General features: G+C 49.7%; 2 long non-coding RNA genes across 2 annotated transcripts in view; both read right to left on the bottom strand.

Annotated features, from left to right (window-relative positions):
• Positions 1 to 6,637: 6,637 nt before the first annotated feature.
• Positions 6,638 to 13,834, bottom strand: LOC135977855 (uncharacterized). The gene is made up of 3 exons (XR_010595298.1): positions 13,702 to 13,834; positions 9,162 to 9,285; positions 6,638 to 6,761 (listed from the first exon to the last, which is right to left on the bottom strand). It is a non-coding gene; the product is annotated as an uncharacterized LOC135977855 (long non-coding RNA).
• Positions 13,835 to 18,187: 4,353 nt separating this feature from the next.
• The window catches only part of LOC135977856 (uncharacterized), a 36,279-nt gene continuing 30,902 nt past the window's right edge, over positions 18,188 to 23,564 (bottom strand). The window contains exons 4-5 of the long non-coding RNA XR_010595299.1: positions 19,861 to 19,985; positions 18,188 to 18,305 (exon numbers count right to left, since the gene is read on the bottom strand). This is a non-coding gene — a long non-coding RNA (uncharacterized LOC135977856). The remainder of the gene's footprint in view (positions 18,306 to 19,860; positions 19,986 to 23,564) is intronic.

Here is a 23,564-nt window from a genome sequence, read left to right as displayed (position 1 = left end):
GCACAGCCCTTGCAGTGTCAACTTCCCACAAGGGGAGGTGAAGAGCACCCCCAGCAACACACACACACACACACACCACTCCTGGTGGTGGGAGGGGAACAAGAGAAAGCAAGGAGGGAGGGATAGCTCAGTGGTTTGAGCACTGGCCTGCTAAACCCAGGGTTGAGAGTTCAATCCTTGAGGGGGCCACTTAGGACCAAGTACTGATTTTTGCGGGGGGAGGGATAGCTCAGTGGTTTGAGCATTGGCCTGCTAAACCCAGGGTTGTGAGTTCAATCCTTGAGGGGGCCACTTGGGGATCTGGGGCAAAATCAGTACTTGGTCCTGCTAGTGAAGGCAGGGGGCTTGACTTGATGACCTTTCAAGGTCCCTTCCAGTTCTAGGAGATGGGATATCTCCATTAATTTATAATTTAATTTGAGATGGGATGGAGGAAAAGGTAAAAGGAAAAGGACAAACCCTAATGTCCCCAGTGATTCTACAGCACAAAATCCCAGGTGGGCTATAAAATTCTGCCACCTTGAACTAGTGTTTTCCATGCCTAGAATTCAGCTGGCACCAGATGGATCAGACTGCAGACTGAGCAGGTTAAAAACCTCTCCAAGGTTCTTACCTTCTCAACAGGCACGTCTGTTTTCTAGTAAAATCAATAAAAGGAGAAACTCGAAAGAGGTTCCTCCTCGCACTCACATACTTGAACCCTAATACTCTCTGAGTCCTAAAAAGGGAGACCTCGAGAAGGAGACTTGCTAAAGCAAAGCCAAAGGGGTCTCTGAGGTTTCCCTGGCCCTGCGCTCCTGTCCTGCCTGGCTGATGTCAGCATCTCTCTCTCAGGTAACCACCTCCCTAACACCTTTGACCCATAGGCTGAGGTCCAGGATAAGGCCTTTGTGATATCACTGCCACACCCAACCAAACCCTAAAGTGCTAATGTCCTGCTACTGGCCTGACACTTTGAAGGTTTGAGCTACTCTCTGTGGATCACCCCACTCAATGCATCCTCATTCTAGGAAGCAAGCGGGCTAGACAGTAAAACATCAGAGGCTGCTCCCAATGCTACACTCAGTGTTTCCAAAATTTGTAGACTTTATTGTCAGAAGAGACCTTTAGAGCATCTCATCTAACCCGCTGCATATCATAGGCTTACTGTATAGTACAATAGTTACTCTTTGGGCACACACATTCCAGAAAGGTATCTAGTCTTCATTCAATGACATCAAGAGATGGAGAATCCACCACTTTCCCTTTTAGTGAGGGCCAGGGGGCTCCATTTCCCCTTCCACTAGCTCCCCATTTACAGTGAGCAAGAGCAGTACCTGCAGCAGGGAGCGGGAGTTGCTGAAGGCCTCAGAGGAACAGCCCCTGCAGTGTCTCAGGCATCTGGCGCAAGTGCCGGATGATGCGGAGCTGGTGCATCACTTTGGCCGTGACGTCCTCCTGCTGCAAGGGAACGAGAACCTGTCAGAGACTCAAAGGTCCCGAGGAATCAGGGGGAATTAAGGGCACCTGGAACCAGCAGTATTTCCACCCACCACCTGCCCACCGCTGAGGGATGAATTCACCTCCTGAACCCCAGAATGGAGTCTTCTTGTCCTTTCTAGTATCCTCCAGTGCCAACCCCCCTCCTTGTAGGATTACCTCCTGCTACCTCCCCCTCAGTGTTCTTCACAGCTGTTCCACCTCCAAACCAAACCTCAAGTTATCAGAACCCTCTTCTGCACCCCCAACCAGGTTGGGCATCGAGGCGGCTCTAGCGGGGGGGCAGGAGGGATTCTGCCAGAAGTGAAGTGGGTTGAGGGGAGGTTGAGATCTTGCCCCAAGTCATCCCAGACACTAATGCTAAGCCACAGGATGGCAGCATCTAGTGTCAGTGGAGTCCAAGCACTATTTCAACCATACAGTTTTGGATGAACTCCCCACAAGGGGAGGTGAAGAGCACCCCCAGCAACACACACACAAACACACACACACACACACACACACACACACACCACTCCTGGTGGTGAAAGGGGAACAGGAGAAAGGACAAAAGAAGTAAGAGATGAAGAGAAAGGAAGGAGGGATGGAGGAAAAGGTAAAACGAAAAGGACAAACCCTAATGTCCCCAGTGATTCTACGGGACAAAATCCCAGGGAGGGAATAAAATTCTGCCATCTTAAACTACTGTTTTCCATGCCTAGAATTCAGCTGGCACCAGATGGATCAGACTGAGCAGGTTCCAAAACCTCTTGGAGGCTCTTACCTTCTAAATAGGGACGTCTGTTTCCTAGTAAAATCCGTCAAAAGGAAAGGAGAAAACTCGAAAGAGGCTCCTGCTCACACTCACATACGTCAACCCTAACACTCTCTCAGTCCTCAAATAGAGACCTCGAGAAGGAGACTTGCTGAAGCAAAGCCACAGGGGTCTCTGAGGTTTCCCTGGCCCTGTGCTCCTGTCCTGCCAGGCTGATGTCAGCATCTCTCTCGGAGGTCACCACCTCCCTAACACCTTTGACCAATAGGCTGACGTCCTGCAAAAGGCCTTTGTGCTATCACTGCCACACCCACCCTTCCCCGGAAGTGCTAATGTCCTGTTGCTGGGCTGACACTTTGAAGATTTCAGCTACTCTCTGTGGATCACCCCACTCAATGCCTGTTCATTCTAGGAAGCAAGCCGGCTAGACGGTAAAACATCAGAGGCTGCTCCCAATACTACACTCAGTGTTTCCAAAATTTGTAGACTTTATGGCCACAAGAGACCTTTAGAGCATCTCATCTAAGCCCCTACATATCATAGGCCTCCTGTATAGTACAATAGTTACTTTTTGGGCACACACATTCCAGAAAGGCATCTAGTCTTCATTCAATGACATCAAGAGATGGAGAATCCACCACTTTCCCTTTTAGTGAGTGCCAGGGGGCTCCATTTCCCCTTCCACTAGCTCCCCATTTACAGGGAGACAGAGCAGTACCTGCAGCAGGGAGCGGGAGTTGCTGAAGGCCTCAGAGGCGCAGCCCCTGCAGTGTCCCAGGCACCTGGCGCAAGTGGCGGATGATGCGGGTGCATCACTTTGGCCGTGACGTCCTCCTCCTGCAAGGGAACGAGAACCTGTCAGAGACTCAAACGCCCCGAGGAATCAGGGGGAATTAAGGGCACCTGGAACCAGCAGTATTTAAACTGACTACCTGCCCACCACTGAGGGATGAATTCACCTCCTGAACCCCAGAATGGAGTCTTCTTGTCCTTTCTAGTAACCTCCAGTGCCCACCCACCACCTTGTAGGGTGAGCTCCTGCTACCTCCCCCTCAGTACCCTTGACAGCTGTTCTACCTCCAAACCACAGCTCAAGTTATCAGAACCCTCTTCTCCACCCCAACCCAGGTTGCGCAGGGAGGCGGCCCTAGCAGGGGAGGCAGGAGGGATTCTGCCAGCAGTGAAGTGGGTTGCGGGGAAGTTGAGATCTTGCCCCAAGTTGTCCCAGACACTAATGCTAAGCCACAGGATGGCAGCATCTAGTGTCAGTGGAGTCCAAGCACTATTTGAACCCGACAGTTTTGGATCAACTTCCCACAAGGGGAGGTGAAGAGCACCCCCAGCAACACACACACCACTCCTGGAGGTGGGAGGGGAACAAGAGAAAGGACAAAAGAAGTAAGAGATGAAGAGAAAGGAAGGAGGGATGGAGGAAAAGGTAAAACGAAAAGGACAAACCCTAGTGTCCCCAGTGATTCCACGGGACAAAATTCCAGGGAGGGAAGAAAATTCTGCCACCTTAAACTACTGTTTTCCATGCCGAGAATTCAGCTGGCACCAGATGGATCAGACTGAGCAGGTTCCAAAACCTCTTGGAGGCTCTTACCTTCTAATTTTCAAGTAAAATCAGTAAAAGGAAAGGAGAAAACTCGAAAGAGGCTCCTGCTCGCACTCACATACGTCAACCCTAACACTCTCTCAGTCCTCAAAAAGAAACCTCGAGAAGGAGACTTGCTGAAGCAAAGCCACAGGGGTCTCTGAGGTTTCCCTGGTCGTAAGCCCCTGTCCTCCCTGGCTGAAGACAGCATCTCTCTCTGAGGTCACCAACTCCCTAACACCTTTGACCAGTACGCTGAGGTCCTTGAAAAAGCCTTTGTGATATCACTGCCACACCCAACCAAACCCTAAAGTGCTCATGTCCTGCTGCTGGCCTGACACTTTGAAGGTTTGAGCTACGCTCTGTGGATCACACCACAAAATTCGTCTTCATTCTAGGAAGCAAGCTAGCTAGACAGTAAAACATCAGAGGCTGCACCCAATACTACACTCAGTGTTTCCAAAAATAGGAGACTTTCTGGCCAGAAGAGACCTTTACAGCATCTCATCTAACCCCCTCCATATCATAGGCTTCCAGTATAGTACAATAGTTACTTTTTGGGCACACACATTCCAGAAAGGCATCTAGTCTTCAATCAATGACATCAAGAGATGGAGAATCCACCACTTTCCCTTTTAGTGAGTGCCAGGGGGCTCCATTTCCCCTTCCACTAGCTCCCCATTTACAGTGAGACAGAGCAGTACCTGCAGCCAGGAGAGGGAGTTGCTAAGGCCTCAGAGGAACAGCCCCTGCAGTGTCTCAGGCACATGGCGTAAGTGCCGGATGATGCAGAGCTGGTGCATCCCTTTGGCCGTGACGTCCTCCTGCTGCAAGGGAACGAGAACCTGTCAGAGACTCAAACGCCCCAAGGAATCAGGGGGAATTAAGGGAACCTGGAACCAGCAGTATTTCCACCCAGCACCTGCCCATCAATGAGAGATGAATTCACCTCCTGAACCCCAAAATGGAGTCTTCTTGTCCTTTCTAGAAACCTCCAGAGCCAACCCCCCCTCCTTGTAGGGTGAGCTCCTGCTACCTCCTGCTCAGTGCCCTTCACAGATATTCCACCTCCAAACCACAGCTCAAGTCATCAGAACCCTCTTCTCCACCCCGACACAGGTTGGGCTGGGAGGCGGCTCTAACAGGGTGTGCAGGAGGGATTCTGACAGCAGTGAAGTGGGTTGCAGGGAGGTTGAGATCTTGACCCAAGTCATCCCAGACACTAATGCTAAGTCACACAATGGCAGCATCTACTGTCAGTGGGGTCCAAGCACTATTTCAACCCCACAGTTTTGGATCAACTCCCCACAAGGGGAGGAGAAGAGAACCATCAGCACCACACACACACACACACACACACACCACTCCTGGTGGTGTGAGGGGAACAAGAGAAAGGACAAAAGAAGTAAGAGATGAAGAGAAAGGAAGGAGGGATGGAGGAAAAGGTAAAAGGAAAAGGACAAACCCTAATGTCCCCATGTCCGACAGCAGGAATGGTAACATACATAAGCCAGTATGTGAACACTTCAATCTCCCTGGTCATTCTATTACAGATTTAAAAGTCACTATCATTGAACAAAAAAACTTCAGAAACAGACTTCAAAGAGAAACAGCAGAACTAAAATTCATTTGCAAATTCAAAACCATTAATCTGGGCTTGAATAGGGACTGGGAGTGGCTGGCTCACTACAGAAGCAGCTTTTCCTCTCCTGGAATTGACACCTCCTCATCTATTATTTGGAGTGGACTACATCCACCCTGATTTTTGAATTGGCCCTGTCAACACTGGTTCTCCACTTGTGAAGTAACTCCCTGCTCTCCATGTGTCAGTATATAATGCCTGCATCTGTAACTTTCACTCTATGCATCCGAAGAAGTGAGGCTTTTACTCATGAAAGCTTATGCCCAAATCAATCTGTTAGTCTTTAAGGTGCCACCAGACTCCTTGTTGTTTTCCTAATATCCCCAGTCATTCTACGGGACAAAATCCCAGGGAGGGAATAAAATTCTGCCACCTTAAACTAGTGTTTTCCATGCCTAGAATTCAGATGGCACCAGGTGGATCAGACTCAACAGGTTACAAACCTCTCCGAGGCACTTACTTTCTCAACAGGGACTTCTGTTTTCTAGTAAAATGGGTAAAAGGAAAGGAGAAAAGTCGAAAGAGGCTCCTGCTCACACTCACATATGTGAACCCTAATACTCTCTCAGTTCTCAAAGAGAGCTCGAGAAGGAGACTTGCTGAAGCAAAGCCACAGGGGTCTCTGAGGTTTCCCTGGCCCTGCGCCCCTGTTTTGCCTGGCTGATGTCAGCATCTCTCTCTGAGGTCACCACCTCCCTAACAACTTTGACCAATAGGCTGAGCTCCTGCAAAAGGCCTTTGTGATGTCACTGCCACACCCACCCATCCCCTGAAGTGCTAATATCCTGCTGCTGGCCTGACACTTTGAAGGTTTGAGCTACTCTCTGTGGATCACCCCACTCAATGCGTCTTCATTCTAGGAAGCAAGCCGGTTAGACAGTAAAACATTAGAGGCTGCTCCCAATGCTACACTCAGTGTTTCCAAAATTAATACACTTTATGGCCAGAAGAGACCTTTAGAGCATCTCATCTAACCCCCTGCATATCATAGGCTTCCTCTATAGGACAATAGTTACTTTTTGGGCACAAACATTCCAGAAAGGCATCTAGTTTCATTCAATGACTTCAAGAGATGGAGAATCCACCACTTTCCCTTTCACTGAGTGCCAGGGGGCTCCATTTCCCCTTCCACTAGCTCCCCATTTACAGTGAGCCAGAGCAGTACCTGCAACAGGGAGCGGGAGTTGCTGAAGGCCTCAGAGGCACAACCCCTGCAGTGTCTCTGGCACCTGGCGCAAGTGATGGATGATGCGGAGCTGGTGCCTCACTTTGGCTGTGACGCCCTCCTGCTGCAAGGGAATGAGAACCTGTCAGAGACTCAAACGCCCCGAGGAATCAGGGGGAATTAAGGGCACCTGGAACCAGCAGTATTTCCACTCAGCACCTACCCAACACTGAGGGATAAATTCACCTCCTGAAACCCAGAATGGAGTCTTCTTGTCCTTTCTAGTAACCTCCAGTGCCAATCCCCCTCCTTCTAGGGTGAGCTCCTGCTACCTCCCCCTCAGTGTCCTTGACAGCTGTTCCACCTCCAAACCACAGCTCAAGTTATCAGAACCCTCTTCTGCACCCCCACCAAGGTTGGGCTGGGAGGCGGGTCTAGCAGTGGGGGCAGGAGGGATTCTGGCAGCAGTGAAGTGGGTTGCGGGGAGGTTGAGATCTTGCCCAAGTCATCCGAGACACTAACGCTAAGCCACAGGATGGCAGCATCTAGTGTCTGTGGAGTCCAAGCACTATTTCAACCCCACAGTTTTGGATGAACTTCCCACAAGAGGAGGTGAAGATCACCCCCAGCAACACAAACACACACACACACACACACACACACACACACACACACACACACCACTCCTGGTGGTGGGAGGAGAACAGGAGAAAGGACAAAAGAAGTAAGAGATGAAGAGAAAGGAAGGAGGGATCGTGGAAAAGGTAAAACGAAAAGGACAAACCCTAATGTCCCCAGTGATTCCACGGGACAAAATCCCGTGTGGACTACAAAATTCTGTCACCTTGAACTAGTGTTTTCCATGCCTAGAATTCAACGGGCACCAGGTGGATCAGACTGAGCAGGTTCAAAAACCTCTTGGAGGCTCTTACCTTCTAAACAGGGACGTCTGTTTTCTAGTAAAATCAGTAAAAGGGAAGGAGAAAACTCGAAAGAGGCTCCTGCTCTCACTCACATACGTGAACCCTAATACTCTCTCAGTCCTCAAAGAGAGACCTCGAGAAGGAGACTTGCTAAAGCAAAGCCACAGGGGTCTCTGAGGTTTCCCTGGCCCTGCGCCCCTGACTGATGTCAGCATCTCTCTCTGAGGTCACCACCTCCCTAACACCTTTGACCAATACGCTGAGATACTGCATGTAGCGGGGCGGCCTGGCTCCCAGGCGCCCCAGGAAGTCAAGGCCACCGCGGCCTGTCCCCACCCCCCGGAAGTCAAGGGGCGGGACAGGAAGTATAAAGGCCAAGCCACAGCGCTCAGTAGCTGGCCGGCAGCGGGAGAGGACAGACGCTGGTGCCCGAGCTCCCGCGGACCTGAGCCTGCCGAGAGCCCGGTATCCTGAGGAACGGTCTGAGCTTCCCCCGCCAAGGGCCCAGAGGGAGTGACAGACCTACCTGCTGCTCGGGGCCCGGAGGAGCCCATGATCTGCGACCCAGCAGACGGAACTCAGGAGGAACAGGTACCCATGGAGGAGGAGATGGGAAGTGGCCCGGGGATAGCAGACCCCGAACCCATGTCAGTGTGTTGCGGTCAGGATCCCCACTGACTGCGCGGCAGACGGACTGCTGCGGATAGGGCCCCGGGCTGGAACACAGTGGAGTGGGTGGGCCTGTGTTCCCCCCTGCCACCCCGTGCTGGGTGGCAGTCTCTCCTCCTCCTTGTCCAAGGGGCCTGGGCCTCTGACTGACGATTGGTTTGCTGCCCTGCCCTGACCTAGGGCCTGGGCTAAACCAAACTGACCCAGCTCCTGCTACAAGGCCTGGGCCGCTGACTGACTACTGGTTTGTTCCCCACCCTGACCCAGGGCCGGAGCTGTTGATTGTGTGCTCAGTCCCTGCATAAGGGCCTGAGCTCTGAACTGTTGATTGTGTGCTCAGTCCCTGCACAAAGGCCTGAGCGCCGAACTGCTAATTGTGTGCTCAGCCCCTACCCAAAGGTCTGGGCCCTAACTGTTATTCGCTTTGTAGCGGGGCGGCCTGGCTCCCAGGTACCCCAGGAAGGGACGAGCCCCACCCCGGAACTACTACACTGCAAAAGGCCTTTGTGATGTCACTGCCACACCCACCCATCCCCTGAAGTGCTAATGTCCTGCTGCTGCCCTGACACTTTGAAGGTTTCAGCTACTCTCTGTGGATCACCCCACTCGATGCGTCTTCATTCTAGGAAGCAAGCCGGCTAGACAGTAAAGCATCAGAGGCTGCTCCCAATGCTACACTCAGTGTTTCCAAAATTACTACACTTTATGGCCAGAAGAGACATTTAGAACATCTCATCTAACCCCCTGCATATCATAGGCTTCCTGTATAGTACAATAGGTACTTTTTGGGCACACACATTCCAGAAAGGCATCTAGTCTTCATGAAACGACATCAGGAGATGGAGAATCCACCACTTTCCCTTTTACTGAGTGCCAGGGGGCTCCATTTCCCCTTCCACTAGCTCGCCATTTACAGTGAGCCAGAGCAGTACCTGCAGCAGGGAGCGGGAGTTGCTGATGGCCTCAGAGGCACAGCCCCTGCAGTGTCTAAGGCACCTGGCACAAGTGCCGGATGATGCAGAGCTGGTGCATCACTCTGGCCATGACGTCCTCCTGCTGCAAGGGAACGAGAACCTGTCAAAGGGGACAGAGGGATTCTGGCAGCAGTGAAGTGGGTTGCGGGGAGGTTGAGATCTTGCCCCAATCATCCCAGACACTAATGCTAAGCCACAGGATGGCAGCATCTAGTGTCATTGGAGTTCAAGCACTATTTCAACCTCACAGTTTTGGATCAACTTCCCACAAGGGGAGGTGAAGAGCACCCCCAGCAACACACACACACACACACACACACACACACCCCACTCCTGGTGGTGGCAGGTGAACAGGAGAAAGGACAAAAGAAGTAAGAGATGAAGAGAAAGGAAGGAGGGATGGAGGAAAAGGTAAAACGAAAATGACAAACACTAATGTCCCCTGTGATTCTACGGGACAAAATCCCACAGAGGGAATAAAATTCTGCCACCTTAACCTAGTGTTTTCCATGCCTAGAATTCAGCTGGCACCAGATGGATCAGACTGAGCAGGTTCCAAAACCTCTTGGAGGCCCTTACCTTCTAAATAGGGACGTCTGTTTTCTAGTAAAATCCGTCAAAGGAAAGGAGAAAACTCCAAAGAGGCTCCTGCTCGCACTCACACATGTGAACACTAATACTCTCTCAGTCCTCAAAGAGAGACCTCGAGAAGGAGACTTGCTGAAGCAATAACAGACACTTGGTGGGATAACTGACATGACTGGAGTACTGTCATGGATGGATATAAACTGTTCAGGAAGGACAGGCAGGGCAGAAAAGGTGGGGGAGTTGCATTGTATGTAAGAGAGGAGTATGAGTGCTCAGAGGTCCGGTATGAAACTGTAGAAAAAGCTGAGAGTCTCTGGATAAAGTTGAGAAGTGTGAGCAACAAGGGGGATGTCACGGTTGGAGTCTGGTATAGACCACCAGACCAGGGGGATGAGGTGGACGAGGCTTTCTTCTGGCAACTAGCAGAAGTTGCTAGATCGCAGGCCCTGGTTCTCATGGGAGACTTTAATCACCCTGATATCTGCTAGGAGAGCAATACAGCGGTGCACAGACAATCCAGGAAGTTTTTGGAAAGTGTAGGGCACAATTTCCTGGTGCAAGTGCTGGAGGAACCAACTAGGGGCAGAGCTTTTCTCGACCTGCTGCTCACAAACAGGGAAGAATTAGTAGGGGAAGCAAAAGTGGATGGGAACCTGGGAGGCAGTGACCATGAGATGGTCGAGTTCAGGATCCTGACACAAGGAAGAAAGGAGAGCAGCAGAATACGGACCCTGGACTTCAGAAAAGCAGACTTTGACTCCCTCAGGGAACAGATGGGCAGGATCCCCTGGGAGAATAACATGAAGGGCAAAGGGGTCCAGGAGAGCTGGCTGTATTTTAAAGAATCCTTATTGCGGTTGCAGGAACAAACCATCCCGATGTGTAGAAAGAATAGTAAATATGGCAGGCGACCAGCTTGGCTAAACAGTGAAATCCTTGCTGATCTTAAACGCAAAAAAGAAGCTTACAAGAAGTGGAAGATTGGACAAATGACCAGGGAGGAGTATAAAAATATTGCTCAGGCATGCAGGAGTGAAATCAGGAAGGCCAAATCACACTTGGAGTTGCAGCTAGCAAGAGATGTTAAGAGTAACAAGAAGGGTTTCTTCAGGTATGTTAGCAACAAGAAGAAAGTCAAGGAAAGTGTGGGCCCCTTACTGAATGAGGGAGGCAACCTAGTGACTGAGGATGTGGAAAAAGCTAATGTACTCAATGCTTTTTTTGCCTCTGTCTTCACGAACAAGGTCAGCTCCCAGACTGCTGCACTGGGCAGCACAATATGGGGAGAAGGTGACCAGCCCTCTGTGGAGAAAGAAGTGGTTCGGGACTATTTAGAAAAACTGGACGTGCACAACTCCATGGGGCTGGATGCGCTGCATCCGAGGGTGCTAAAGGACTTGGCGGATGAGATTGCACAGCCATTAGCCATTATTTTTGAAAACTCATGGCGATCGAGGGAGGTCCCGGATGACTGGAAAAAGGCTAATGTAGTGCCCATCTTTAAAAAAGGGAAGGAGGAGGATCCGGGGAACTACAGGCCAGTCAGCCTCACCTCAGTCCCTGGAAAAATCATGGAGCAGGTCCTCAAGGAATCAATTATGAAACACTTAGAGGAGAGGAAAGTGATCAGGAACAGTCAGCATGGATTCACCAAGGGGAAGTCGTGCCTGACTAACCTAATTGCCTTCTATGATGAGATAACTGGCTCTGTGGATGAGGGGAAAGCAGTGGATGTGTTATTCCTTGACTTTAGCAAAGCTTTTGATACGCTCTCCCACAGTATTCTTGCCACCAAGTTAAAGAAGTATGGGATGGATGAATGGACTGTAAGGTGGATAGAAAGCTGGCTGGATCGTCGGGCTCAACGGGTAGTGATCAATGGCTCCATGTCTAGTTGGCAGCCGGTTTCAAGCGGAGTAGTGCCCCAAGGGTCGGTCCTGGGGCCGGTTTTGTTTAATATCTTTATTAATGATCTGGAGGATGGTGTGGACTGCACTCTCAGCAAGTTTGCAGATGACACTAAACTAGGAGGCGTGGTAGATACGCTAGAGGGTAGGGATCGGATACAGAGGGACCTAGACAAATTAGAGGATTGGGCCAAAAAAAACCTGATGAAGTTCAACAAGGACAAGTGCAGAGTCCTGCACTTAGGACGGAAGAATCCCATGCACTGCTACAGACTAGGGACCGAATGGCTAGGTAGCAGTTCTGCAGAAAAGGACCTAGGGGTCACAGTGGACGAGAAGCTGGATATGAGTCAACAGTGTGCTCTTGTTGCCAAGAAGGCTAACGGCATTTTGGGCTGTATAAGTAGGGGCATTGCCAGCAGATCGAGGAACGTGATCGTTCCCCTTTATTCGACATTGGTGAGGCCTCATCTGGAATACTGTGTCCAGTTTGGGGCCTGTGGAAGCAGAGAAAGAGCTCACAGGAAGGGGATGCAATGCATGACAGTTCGTTAGCAAGAGTTAGGCTAACTGTAACCCTAATAACGCGAGATTTGTAGAAGCGAGGAATGTGTGAGGCGGGTGAGAAAGAACTGTGTAAGAAGTCATTATGACCTGGTATAGATAAGGTGTAGAAGACCTTGTGTAGATAAGGTATAGAAAATATTGTATGTTGGCAAGAGTCAAAACAAGTGAAGAAAGGAGATATCAAGATGGCCTATGTATAAACAAAACGCAGCTGTCCCTCGTTATTTCTGTAATGAAAGGTATAAATGCTTGCTGTAATTAGTTACCTGGGAGAGACCTGCTTAGCTCTCTCCCTCTGGGCAATTGTGAGCGTTAATAAAGCATCTGACTTGCTGTACCTAAACAAATAGTGAGAACTCTGTTTTTCTCCGACAGGCCCCACACTACAAGAAGGATGTGGAAAAATTGGAAAGAGTCCAGTGGAGAGCAACAAAAATGATTAGGGGTCTGGAGCACATGACTTATGAGGAGAGGCTGAGGGAACTGGGATTGTTTAGTCTCCAGAAGAGAAGAATGAGGGGGGATTTGATAGCAGCCTTCAACTACGTGAAGGGGGGTTCCAAAGAGGATGGAGCTTGGTTGTTCTCAGTGGTGGCAGATGACAGAACAAGGAGCAATGGTCTCAAGTTGCAGTGGGGGAGGTCCAGGTTGGATATTAGGAAACACTATTTCACTAGGAGGGTGGTGAAGCACTGGAATGCGTTAACTAGGGAGGTGGTGGAGTCTCCTTCCTTGGAGGTTTTTAAGGCACGGCTTGACAAAGCCCTGGCTGGGATGATTTAGTTGGGAATTCGTCCTGCTTTGAGGACGTGGTTGGAGTAGATGACCTCTTGAGGTCCCTTCCAACCCTGATATTCTATGATTCTATGATTCTATGAAAGTCACAGGGGTCTCTGAGGTTTCCCTGGCCCTAAGCCCCTGTCCTGCCTGGCTGATGTCAGCATCTCTCTCTGAGGTTACCACCTCCCTAACACCTTTGACCAATAGTCTGAGGTCCTGAAAAGGCCTTTGTGATGTCACTGCCACACCCACCCATCCCCGGAAGTGCTAATGTCCTGCTGCTGGCCTGACACTTTGAAGGTTTCAGCTACTCTGTGTGGATCACCCCACTCAATGCGTCTTCATTCTAGGAAGCAAGCCGGCTAGACAGTAAAACATCAGAGGCTGCTCCCAATACTACACTCAGTGTTTCCAAAATTTGTAGACTTTATGGCCAGAAGAGACCTTTAGAGCATCTCATCTAACCCCTTGCATACCATAGGCTTGCTGTATAGTACAATAGTTACTTTTTGGGCACACACATTGCAGAAAGGCATCTAGTCTTCCTTCAATGACATCAAGAGATGGAGAATACACCACTTTCCCTTTTAGTGAGTGCCAGGGGGCTCCATTTCCCCTTCCACTAGCTCCCCATTTACAGTGAGCCAGAGCAGTACCTGCAGCAGGGAGCGGGAGTTGCTGATGGCCTCAGAGGCACAGCCCCTGCAGTGTCTCAGGAATCTGGCGCAAGTGCCGGATGATGCGGAGCTGGTGCATCACTTTTGGCCGTGACGTCCTCCTGCTGCAAGGGAACGAGAACCTGTCAGAGACTCAAACGCCCCGAGGAATCAGCGGGAATTAAGGGCACCTGGAACCAGCACTACTTCCACCCATCACCTGCCCACCACTGAGGGATAAATTCACCTCCTGAACCCCAGAATGGAGTCTTCTTGTCCTTTCTAGTAACCTCCAGTGCCAACCCACCACCTTGTAGGGTGAGCTCCTGCTACCTCCCCCTCAGTACCCTTGACAGCTGTTCTACCTCCAAACCACAGCTCAAGTTATCAGAACCCTCTTCTCCACCCCAACCCAGGTTGCGCAGGGAGGCGGCCGTAGCAGGGGGGGCAGGAGGGATTCTGCCAGCAGTGAAGTGGGTTGCGGGGAAGTTGAGATCTTGCCCCAAGTTGTCCCAGACATTAATGCTAAGCCACAGGATGGCAGCATCTAGTGTCAGTGGAGTCCAAGCACTATTTGAACCCGACAGTTTTGGATCAACTTCCCACAAGGGGAGGTGAAGAGCACCCCCAGCAACACACACACCACTCCTGGAGGTGGGAGGGGAACAAGAGAAAGGACAAAAGAAGTAAGAGATGAAGAGAAAGGAAGGAGGGATGGAGGAAAAGGTAAAACGAAAAGGACAAACCCTAGTGTCCCCAGTGATTCCACGGGACAAAATTCCAGGGAGGGAAGAAAATTCTGCCACCTTAAACTACTGTTTTCCATGCCGAGAATTCACCTGGCACCAGATGGATCAGACTGAGCAGGTTCCAAAACCTCTTGGAGGCTCTTACCTTCTAATTTTCAAGTAAAATCAGTAAAAGGAAAGGAGAAAACTCGAAAGAGGCTCCTGCTCGCACTCACATACGTCAGCCCTAACACTCTCTCAGTCCTCAAAAAGAAACCTCGAGAAGGAGACTTGCTGAAGCAAAGCCACAGGGGTCTCTGAGGTTTCCCTGGTCGTAAGCCCCTGTCCTCCCTGGCTGAAGACAGCATCTCTCTCTGAGGTCACCACCTCCCTAACACCTTTGACCAGTACGCTGAGATCCTTGAAAAAGCCTTTGTGATATCACTGCCACACCCAACCAAACCCTAAAGTGCTCATGTCCTGCTGCTGGCCTGACACTTTGAAGGTTTGAGCTACGCTCTGTGGATCACACCACAAAATTCATCTTCATTCTAGGAAGCAAGCTAGCTAGACAGTAAAACATCAGAGGCTGCTCCCAATACTACACTCAGTGTTTCCAAAAGTAGGAGACTTTCTGGCCAGAAGAGACCTTTACAGCATCTCATCTAACCCCCTCCATATCATAGGCTTTCAGTATAGTACAATAGTTACTTTTTGGGCACACACATTCCAGAAAGGCATCTAGTCTTCAATCAATGACATCAAGAGTTGGAGAATCCACCACTTTCCCTTTTAGTGAGTGCCAGGGGGCTCCATTTCCCCTTCCACTAGCTCCCCATTTACAGGGAGACAGAGCAGTACCTGCAGCAGGGAGAGGGAGTTGCTAAGGCCTCAGAGGAACAGCCCCTGCAGTGTCTCAGGCACATGGCGTAAGTGCCGGATGATGCGGAGCTGGTGCATCCCTTTGGCCGTGAGGTCCTCCTCCTGCAAGGGAACGAGAACCTGTCAGAGACTCAAATGCCCCGAGGAATCAGGGGCAATTAAGGACACCTGGAACCAGCAGTATTTACACCCAGCACCTGCCCACCACTGAGGGATGAATTCACCTCCTGAACCCCAGAATGGAGTCATCTTCTCCTTTCTAGGAATCTCCAGTGCCAACCCCCGTCCTTGTAGGGTGAGCTCCTGCTACCTCCCCATCAGTGCCCTTGACAGCTGTTCCACCTCCAAACCACAGCTCAAGTTATCAGAACCCTCTTCTCCACCCATCCAGGTTGGCCAGGGAGGCGGCTCTAGCAGGGGGGGCAGGTGGGATTCTAGCAGCAGTGAAGTGGGTTGCGGGGAGGTTGAGATCTTGCCCCAAGTCATCCCAGACACTAATGCTAAACCACACGATGGCAGCATCTAGTGTCAGTGGAGTCCAAGCACTATTTCAACCATACAGTTTTGGATCAACTCCCAACAAGGGGAGGTGAAGAGCACCATCAGCACCACACACACACACACACACACACACACACACACACATACCACTCCTGGTGGTGGGAGGGGAACAAGAGAAAGGACAAAAGAAGTAAGAGTTGAAGAGAAAGGAAGGAGGGATGGAGGAAAAGGTAAAACGAAAAGGACAAACCCTAATGTCCCCAGTGATTCTACCAGACAAAATTACAGGGAGGGATTAAAATTCTGCCACCTTGAACTAGTGTTTTCCATGCCTAGAATTCAGCTGGCACCAGATGGATCAGACTGAGCAGGTTCCAAAACCTCTTGGAGGCTCTTACTTTCTAAAGAGGGATGTCTGTTTTCTAGTAAAATCAGTAAAAGGAAAGGAGACAACTCGAAAGAGGCTCCTGCTCTCACTCAAATACGTGAATCCTAATACTCTCTCAGTCCTCAAGAGAAACCTTGAGAAGGAGACTTGCTGAAGCAAAGCCACAGGGGTCTCTGAGGTTTCCCTGGCCATGCGCCCCTGTCCTGCCTTGCTGATGGCAGCATCTCTCTCTGAGGTTACCACCTCCCTAACACCTTTGACCAATATGCTGAGGTCCTGCAAAAGACCTTTGTGATATCACTGCCACCAATCAAACCCTTAAGTGCTAATGTCCTGCTGCTGGCCTGACACTATGAAGGTTTGAGCTACACTCTGTGGATCACCCCACTCAATGCGTCTTCATTCTAGGAAGCAAGTGGGCTAGACAGTAAAACATCAGAGGCTGCTCCCAATGCTACACTCAGTGTTTCCAAAATTAGTAGACTTTATGGCCACAAGAGACCTTTAGAGCATCTAATCTAAGCCCCTGCATATCATAGGCTTCCTGTATAGTACAATAGTTACTCTTTGGGCACAAACATTCCAGAAAGGCATCTAGTCTTCATTCAAACAACAAAGAGTCTGGTGGCACCTTAAAGACTAACAGATTTATTTGGGCATAAGCTTTCGTGAGTAAAAACCTCACTTCTTCGGATGCAACCGAAGTGAGGTTTTTACTCACGAAAGCTTATGCCCAAATAAATCTGTTAGTCTTTAAGGTGCCACCAGACTCTTTGTTGTTTTTGTAGATACAGACTAACACGGCTACCCCCTGATACTAGTCTTCATTCAATGACATCAAGAGATGGAGAATCCACCACTTTCCCTTTTAGTGAGTGCCAGGGGGTTCCATTTCCCCTTCCACTAGCACCCCATTTACAGTGAGCCAGAGCAGTACCTGCAGCAGGGAGTGGGAGTTGCTGATGTCCACAGAGGCACAGCCCTTGCAGTGTCAACTTCCCACAAGGGGAGGTGAAGAGCACCCCCAGCAACACACACACACACACACACCACTCCTGGTGGTGGGAGGGGAACAAGAGAAAGCAAGGAGGGATGGAGGAAAAGGTAAAAGGAAAAGGACAAACCCTAATGTCCCCAGTGATTCTACAGCACAAAATCCCAGGTGGGCTATAAAATTCTGCCACCTTGAACTAGTGTTTTCCATGCCTAGAATTCAGCTGGCACCAGATGGATCAGACTGCAGACTGAGCAGGTTAAAAACCTCTCCAAGGTTCTTACCTTCTCAACAGGCACGTCTGTTTTCTAGTAAAATCAATAAAAGGAGAAACTCGAAAGAGGTTCCTCCTCGCACTCACATACTTGAACCCTAATACTCTCTGAGTCCTAAAAAGGGAGACCTCGAGAAGGAGACTTGCTAAAGCAAAGCCAAAGGGGTCTCTGAGGTTTCCCTGGCCCTGCGCTCCTGTCCTGCCTGGCTGATGTCAGCATCTCTCTCTCAGGTAACCACCTCCCTAACACCTTTGACCCATAGGCTGAGCTCCAGGATAAGGCCTTTGTGATATCACTGCCACACCCAACCAAACCCTAAAGTGCTAATGTCCTGCTACTGGCCTGACACTTTGAAGGTTTGAGCTACTCTCTGTGGATCACCCCACTCAATGCATCCTCATTCTAGGAAGCAAGCGGGCTAGACAGTAAAACATCAGAGGCTGCTCCCAATGCTACACTCAGTGTTTCCAAAATTTGTAGACTTTATGGTCAGAAGAGACCTTTAGAGCATCTCATCTAACCCGCTGCATATCATAGGCTTACTGTATAGTACAATAGTTACTCTTTGGGCACACACATTCCAGAAAGGCATCTGGTCTTCATTCAAAGACATCAAGAGATGGAGAATCCACCACTTTCCCTTTTAGTGAGGGCCAGGGGGTTCCATTTCCCCTTCCACTAGCTCCCCATTTACAGTGAGCAAGAGCAGTACCTGCAGCAGGGAGCGGGAGTTGCTGAAGGCCTCAGAGGAACAGCCCCTGCAGTGTCTCAGGCATCTGGCGCAAGTGCCGGATGATGCGGAGCTGGTGCATCACTTTGGCCGTGACGTCCTCCTGCTGCAAAAGGGAACGAGAACCTGTCAGAGACTCAAAGGTCCCGAGGAATCAGGGGGAATTAAGGGCACCTGGAACCAGCAGTATTTCCACCCACCACCTGCCCACCGCTGAGGGATGAATTCACCTCCTGAACCCCAGAATGGAGTCTTCTTGTCCTTTCTAGTATCCTCCAGTGCCAACCCCCCTCCTTGTAGGATTACCTCCTGCTACCTCCCCCTCAGTGTTCTTCACAGCTGTTCCACCTCCAAACCAAACCTCAAGTTATCAGAACCCTCTTCTGCACCCCCAACCAGGTTGGGCATCGAGGCGGCTCTAGCGGGGGGGCAGGAGGGATTCTGCCAGAAGTGAAGTGGGTTGAGGGGAGGTTGAGATCTTGCCCCAAGTCATCCCAGACACTAATGCTAAGCCACAGGATGGCAGCATCTAGTGTCAGTGGAGTCCAAGCACTATTTCAACCATACAGTTTTGGATGAACTCCCCACAAGGGGAGGTGAAGAGCACCCCCAGCAACACACACACACACACACACACACACACACACACACACACACACACACACACACACACACACACACACACACACACACACACACACCACTCCTGGTGGTGAAAGGGGAACAGGAGAAAGGACAAAAGAAGTAAGAGATGAAGAGAAAGGAAGGAGGGATGGAGGAAAAGGTAAAACGAAAAGGACAAACCCTAATGTCCCCAGTGATTCTACGGGACAAAATCCCAGGGAGGGAATAAAATTCTGCCATCTTAAACTACTGTTTTCCATGCCTAGAATTCAGCTGGCACCAGATGGATCAGACTGAGCAGGTTCCAAAACCTCTTGGAGGCTCTTACCTTCTAAATAGGGACGTCTGTTTCCTAGTAAAATCCGTCAAAAGGAAAGGAGAAAACTCGAAAGAGGCTCCTGCTCACACTCACATACGTCAACCCTAACACTCTCTCAGTCCTCAAATAGAGACCTCGAGAAGGAGACTTGCTGAAGCAAAGCCACAGGGGTCTCTGAGGTTTCCCTGGCCCTGTGCTCCTGTCCTGCCAGGCTGATGTCAGCATCTCTCTCGGAGGTCACCACCTCCCTAACACCTTTGACCAATAGGCTGACGTCCTGCAAAAGGCCTTTGTGCTATCACTGCCACACCCACCCTTCCCCGGAAGTGCTAATGTCCTGTTGCTGGGCTGACACTTTGAAGATTTCAGCTACTCTCTGTGGATCACCCCACTCAATGCCTGTTCATTCTAGGAAGCAAGCCGGCTAGACGGTAAAACATCAGAGGCTGCTCCCAATGCTACACTCAGTGTTTCCAAAATTAGGGGACTTTATGGCCAGAAGAGACCTTTAGAGCATCTCATCTAACCCCTTGCATACCATAGGCTTGCTGTATAGTACAATAGTTACTTTTTGGGCACACACATTGCAGAAAGGCATCTAGTCTTCCTTCAATGACATCAAGAGATGGAGAATCCACCACTTTCCCTTTTAGTGAGTGCCAGGGGGCTCCATTTCCCCTTCCACTAGCTTCCCATTTACAGTGAGCCAGAGCAGTACCTGCAGCAGGGAGCGGGAGTTGCTGATGGCCTCAGAGGCACAGCCCCTGCAGTGTCTCAGGAATCTGGCGCAAGTGCCGGATGATGCGGAGCTGGTGCATCACTTTTGGCCGTGACGTCCTCCTGCTGCAAGGGAACGAGAACCTGTCAGAGACTCAAACGCCCCGAGGAATCAGCGGGAATTAAGGGCACCTGGAACCAGCACTACTTCCACCCATCACCTGCCCACCACTGAGGGATAAATTCACCTCCTGAACCCCAGAATGGAGTCTTCTTCTCCTTTCTAGTAACCTCCAGTGCCAACCCCCCTCCTTGAAGGATGAGCTCCTGCTATCTCCCCCTCAGTGCCCTTGACAGCTGTTCCACCTCCAAACCACAGCTCAAGTTATTAGTACCTTTGGACACAGACTGGCTAACCTAGTGAGGAGGGCTTTAAACTAGGTTCGACGGGGACAGGTGAGCAAAGCCCACAGGTAAGTGGGGAACATGGAGACCGGGGAGATGGGTCAAAAACAAGAGGGAGTGTGGGCTATATTGTCAGAGAGAAAGGAGGGTCAGGACAAAACTGGGAGGAAAGATCAAACCAGTATCTTAGATGCCTATATACAAATGCGAAAAGTATGGGGAATAAGCAGGAAGAACTGGAAGTGCTAATAAATAAATACAACTATGACATTGTTGGCATTACTGAAACTTGGTGGGATAATACACGTGATTGGAATGTTGGTGTGGATGGGTACAGCTTGCTCAGGAAGGATAGACAGGGGAAAAAGGGAGGAGGTGTTGCCTTGTATATTAAAAATGTACACACTTGGACTGAGGTAGAGATGGACATAGGAGACGGAAGTGTTGAGAGTCTCTGGGTTAGGCTAAAAGGGGTAAAAAACAAGGGAGATGTCATGCTAGGAGTCTACTACAGGCCACCTAACCAGGTGGAAGAGGTGGATGAGGCTTTTTTTAAGCAACTAACAAAATCATCCAAAGCCCAAGATTTGGTGATGATGGGGGACTTCAACTATCCGGCTATATGTTGGGAAAATAACACAGCGGGGCACAGACTATCCAACAAATTCCTGGACTGCATTGGAGACAACTTTTTATTTCAGAAGGTTGAAAAAGCTACTGGGGGGAAGCTGTTCTCGACTTGATTTTAACAAATAGGGAGGAACTCGTTGAGAATTTGAAAGTAGAAGGCAGCCTGGGTGAAAGTGATCATGAAATCATAGAGTTTGCAATTCTAAGGAAGGGTAGAAGGGAGAACAGCAAAATAGAGACAATGGATTTCAGGAAGGCAGATTTTGGTAAGCTCAGAGAGCTGATAGGTAAGGTCCCATGGGAATCAAGACTGAGGGGAAAAACAACTGAGGAGAGTTGGCAGTTTTTCAAAGGGACACTATTAAGGGCCCAAAAGCAAGCTATTCCGCTGGTTAGGAAAGATAGAAAATGTGGCAAAAGACCACCTTGGCTTAACCATGAGATCTTGCAAGCTAAATATGAGTCAACAGTGTGATGCTGTTGCAAAAAAAGCAAACCTGATTCTGGGATGTATTAACAGGTGTGTTGTGAGCAAGACACGAGAAGTCATTCTTCCGCTCTACTCTGCTCTGGTTAGGCCTCAGCTGCAGTATTGTGTCCAGTTCTGGGCACCGCATTTTAAAAAAGATGTGGAGAAACTGGAAAGGGTCCAGAGAAGAGCAACAAGAATGATTAAAGGTCTTGAGAACATGACCTATGAAGGAAGGCTGAAAGAATTGGCTTTGTTTAGTTTGGAAAAGAGAAGACTGAGAGGAGACATGATAGCAGTTTTCAGGTATTTAAAAGGGTGTCATAAGGAGGAGGGAGAAAACTTGTTCACCTTAGCCTCTAAGGATAGAACCAGAAGCAATGGGTTTAAAGTGCAGCAAGGGAGGTCTAGGTTGGACATTAGGAAAAAGTTCCTAACTGTCAGGGTGGTTAAACACTGGAATAAATTGCCGAGGGAGGTTGTGGAATCTCCATCTCTTGAGATATTTAAGAGTAGGTTAGATAAATGTATATCAGGGATGGTATTTGGTCTCATAGACTCATAGACTTTAAGGTCAGAAGGGACCATTATGATCATCTGGTCTGACCCCCTGCATGCTGCAGGCCACAAGACCCTTCCCTGGACTGTGCCGTTGAAGTCCCCAATCCTGTGTTTTAGTGACTTCAATCGGCAGGGACCCTCCTGCTAGTGATCCCTGCCCCATGCTGCGGAGGAAGGCGAAAAACCTCCAGAGGCTCAGCCAATCTACCCTGGAGGAAAATTCCTTCCCGACCCCAAATATGGCGATCAGTAATACCCCGAGCATGTAGGCAAGAGTCTCTAGCCTGACCCTTGTTTGCCATTATGCTATTTCAAGCCTGAACTTCCCCACGGCCAGTTTATATCCATTGGTTCTCGTGTCCACATTAGTACTCAGCTGAAATAATTCCTCTCCCTCCCTTGTATTTATCCCTCTGATATATTTAAAGATAGCAATCATATCCCCCCTCAGCCTTCGTTTTGTCAGACTAAACAACCCGAGCTCCTCTAATCTCTTTTCATACGACAGGTTTTCCATTCCTCTGATTATCCTAGTCGCCCTTCTCTGCACCCGTTCCAATTTGAGTTCATCTTTTTTAAACATGGGAGACCAGAACTACACACAGTACTCCAAATGAGGTCTCACCAGCGCCGTATACAACGGAAGCAGGACCTCCTTATCCCTACTAGATATACCTCGCCTAATACATCCCAAGACCGCATTGGCTTTTTTCACAGCCACGTCACATTGTCGACTCATAGTCATCCTGCGGTCTACAAGGACCCCTAGGTCCTTCTCCTCTTCCGTTACTTCTAACCAATGCGTCCCCATCTTGTAACTAAAATTGTTATTAGTCATCCCCAAGTGCATCACCTTACACTTTTCACTATTAAATTTCATCTTATTTCTGACACTCCAATTCACAAGCTCATTCAAGTCTCCCTGCAGAATATCCCTATCCTCCTCCGAATTTGCAACTCCTCCCACCTTCGTATCATCCGCAAACTTTATCAGCCCACTCTTGCAATCGGTTCCGAGGTCAGTTATAAATAGATTAAATAAAATGGGTCCCAAAACCGAACCTTGAGGCACTCCACTAGTAACCTCCCTCCAACCCGACAGTTCACCCTTTAATACGACCCGCTGCATTCTCCCCATTAACCAATTCTTTATCCACCTCTGGATTTTCATATCGATCCCCATGTTTTCCAGATTAACCAATAATTCCTCATGGGGTACAGTATCAAACGCTTTACTGAAATCCAGGTATATTAGGTCCACCGCATTTCCCTTATCTAATAAGTCCGTTACATGGTCCTGCCATGCGGGCAGGGGACTGGACTCGATGACCTCTCGAGGTCCCTTCCAGTCCTAGAATCTATGAACGTATGAAAAAAACACTGTTCTCCACCCCCACCCAGGTTGGCCAGGGAGGCGGCTCTAGCAGGGGGGGCAGGAGGGATTCTGGCAGCAGTGAAGTGGGTTGCGGGGAAGTTGAGATCTTGACCCAAGTCATCCCAGACACTAATGCTAAGCCACAGGATGGCAGCATCTAGTGTCAGTGGAGTCCAAACACTATTTCAACCCCACAGTTTTCGATGAACTTCCCACAAGGAGAGGTGATGAGCACCCCCAGCAACACACACACACACACACACAC

This window comes from Chrysemys picta, unplaced genomic scaffold (assembly GCF_011386835.1).
Source record: "Chrysemys picta bellii isolate R12L10 unplaced genomic scaffold, ASM1138683v2 scaf45, whole genome shotgun sequence".
NCBI lineage: Eukaryota > Metazoa > Chordata > Testudines > Emydidae > Chrysemys > Chrysemys picta.
The sequence above is the reverse complement of the archived record's forward strand: the minus strand, read 5'-3'. Positions and strand labels throughout refer to the sequence as shown.